Below are 3,065 nucleotides of genomic sequence, written 5' to 3'. Positions count from 1 at the left end.
AGCGGCGGGAGCAGCGCGGAATTCGAATCGCTCGAGGGGCAGAATGGATTTCCTAAAGAAAATAAATATTTATAAACAAAAACAATGAATGAAAATTATTTTAGTATTACTGTGGAGCGTCCCTGACCCACCTAACGTAGTTTTTGTTAAATAATAATTTACAGAATTTTATAAAGAATATAATAGAACATGTTCTATTAATTGTACGAACAATGGTAAGAAAGTGTGAGTGGTTCTGAAATCTTAGCCTCCTGATTGGCTGAGATTTGGTTACACAGGTAAATGTCATTCAACGTTTTATTTCATTAACTCATCATGATCTTTTATATTAGATTCACCTAGAAAGAAAAATGTTGACCAAGGAACTTCTGTTTTACCGGGCAGAATATTTAAACTTATAACTCATGTATTATAAAAAAATAAACGAAGTTGCTTTCAAAATTACGCGCCGCTTTCTAGAGCCAATCCATGGACGGAAGGTACTCGTACGAGCCAATCAGCCAGCTGAGCCAATCAGGAGGCTGAAAATTCAGAACCAATGTAGCCCTCCCTTTCCTACGAGTTGGCTTGCCCCTTGGTCTGAGATGGGACTTTGGGCTCCGTCCATTATTCTTACGTCCATGGCCCAGTCCCCTTTATTCTGCTTTATTCTGGCGTCCATGCTTCCGCCATTTCAGTACTCTTGGTTACGTTAGGTTATGTTAAATGATAACGTGCGTAAGCACGCCGGTATACAAGAATTTGCTTTTCATCGGGACTGTGTGTTAAGATTTGGAAAGTTCCGTTTTGTGGGTAAGTACTGTTTCTTACAACATGAACTATAACTTGAGAGCTGGTCCATAGAAATTTAAATTAGTTGATCAAAACCGTCACTTTTGCATATGATCGGAATTTTTAAACGGTCGAATAATATGCATTTCTCTACGACCCTTTTAGTTCTCTTAAAAGTAAGCATTCTATTTTACAGAAACAGCATTCCTAACTTTCTAAAGATATTTATTGATTGTAGTGCAGGTGTGTATGGAAGTAATTTTGTGTTGTGAAATTCAGAAATATATCATTTATGTAATCGGTAATAGTATGAGTGATATTCTATGGAATATTTATGTATTAGGTAATTGAAAGAATTATATGAGAAGCAAAACGTATGTGCTTAGGCTCATATTCGTACCTTACTTTTAGGGTTAAAAGATGCCTTTTAGCCATTTTAACGTTACAGGTAAAAGACGTTCAATCCTAAAAGAGTACAGACTCTAGAGTAATAATTTAACAAGCATATGAAATATACAGGATATTGAATTAATTAGCTGTTAACTAATGTCGAATTGTGAGCGATTAAACAGTCCGTGGGTCTCCGGAATGGTAGTTAAGGGATTATACCTCAATGAACGTCTGAAAATCATTCCAACGTTCTGCAATTTCTCTTAGAAAAAAGGGAAAACTAAATGGCTATCTTATCACTGGCGCTTTATTGAACAAGTATAAAAGAATGCGTAAATATTTTTTCTTTAATACAAAATTATGGTTATGGAGTAATATTGCTGTAGTGGCTTTTCAGATAATCTTTGCAGTGGCAATGATTACGAGTACAGTTTTTGAGGTGGTATAGAAAATAAATGTCTCATTTATATATAACATTTTCTACGCTGATATGTAGGTTACTTTTCAAATATTAAGTTTTATGGAAATGTGGCATGATTAAAAGTAAAATGGAGATTTTTGTGGAAAAAGTATACATGCAATTATATGTAGCAAATGCAGTTTTTATGATATTTCGAAACCTATATGTATTGACCGAGACAATGTGAAAAGAAAGATCGTGTGAAGATTTGAAGTAAATAAAATAAAAATTGTAGAAGCTATCAATTTCTCCAACATTAAACATGTTTTGAGAGAAACGATTTAAAATCATTTGATAAATTTATATAAAAGCAATAATATGAATTAAGTCTAGCAGACTCGCAAGTGGTAAAGTTTAGTTTTTTCCAAGTTCTGTATAATGGCTAACTAGTTTAATACGTTCACCACCGTGGTAGTCAACTTGTTTACTTAACAAATTTAAATTAGACGGTACCTAGCTACTGTCTCGCAGGGGTGAACTAGATAGGTAAGTTAGACACTGCCTAGCCTGGATATAATCTTGCTTGAACAACTCTTAAAAAAACATGTTATGTAAGTATTTGGAATTGCAGATACTTATTTCATTAGTTTTTCTATATCTTTATGTCAGACTTCACACTACCTAAACATTGATCAGTTTCGCATATTGTTACATATGAAATATTAATTTTCAGCTCAAGAATATACAAACGTTATACCGAAGCCATTCATATATACAGCCTGATATCGTTCTTCTGCGAACAACGTATAGAAGAGAGAGAAGGGTATTATGGAATACCATTTACATTTCTAAAAATAACTACTGGTTTTTGAAAAAAAATCCCAAAATCATCATGAGTACATACTATAACTAATTGTAATGAACTGTCACTTGTAAAGAAAATACTAATTAATTTTGTTGTTATACAAAGAAAATAATTTCAAAAAAATTTACAAATGGAGGATAATATGAAATAGTCGGGTAATGTAGAATAAGTGGTTTAAACCATTGAAAAACTAATTCGACTTCATAAAGCAGTTATTTTTAAATATAAACACCATGTTTTTAAGATTATGTGGAAGTCATTTCTGCTTCGAGTCTATTTACTGAAGTCACAGATATAACCTTCTTTCTCTGCTCCCGTACAGTCAAGGTGAGCTGTTACGTCCGGATGGGAGGGGAGTTCGAGATTAATTGAATGCGTGTATGTAGTTGGAGAGAGATTCTTTTACTAATATTTATTTATTTCCTTTTCCATCGCGAGTTGTCGGGGATGCTCCTGAGGGGACGCCTGGGTGTCCCGGTCGCTGTTCCGATTTCGTCGGGAGGTCGGCTGGGCGAGCTCCGGTCGCGGTGCCGATGTGGCCGGGAGCTTGTTGGGGACAAAACCCCTGATGAGCCTCCGTAGCAGGAGGGGGCACGGGGACGTGTTCTGCTCTTGTGAGCTCAAGAGCCCGAGCGGCTT

The 3,065-nt window shown here is 35.5% G+C and overlaps 1 non-coding gene across 1 annotated transcript; it reads left to right on the top strand.

The window, feature by feature from the left end:
• Positions 1–617: 617 nt before the first annotated feature.
• On the top strand, positions 618–2,674 carry LOC105698980. The gene is made up of 2 exons (XR_002762315.1): positions 618–792; positions 2,295–2,674. It is a non-coding gene; the product is annotated as an uncharacterized LOC105698980 (transcript).
• The last annotated feature ends 391 nt before the right edge of the window (positions 2,675–3,065 follow it).

Source organism: Orussus abietinus, unplaced genomic scaffold, assembly GCF_000612105.2.
Source record: "Orussus abietinus isolate OABI.00-Male unplaced genomic scaffold, Oabi_2.0 scaffold1077, whole genome shotgun sequence".
In the NCBI taxonomy this organism is placed as follows: Eukaryota; Metazoa; Arthropoda; class Insecta; order Hymenoptera; family Orussidae; genus Orussus; species Orussus abietinus.
The sequence above is the reverse complement of the archived record's forward strand: the minus strand, read 5'-3'. Positions and strand labels throughout refer to the sequence as shown.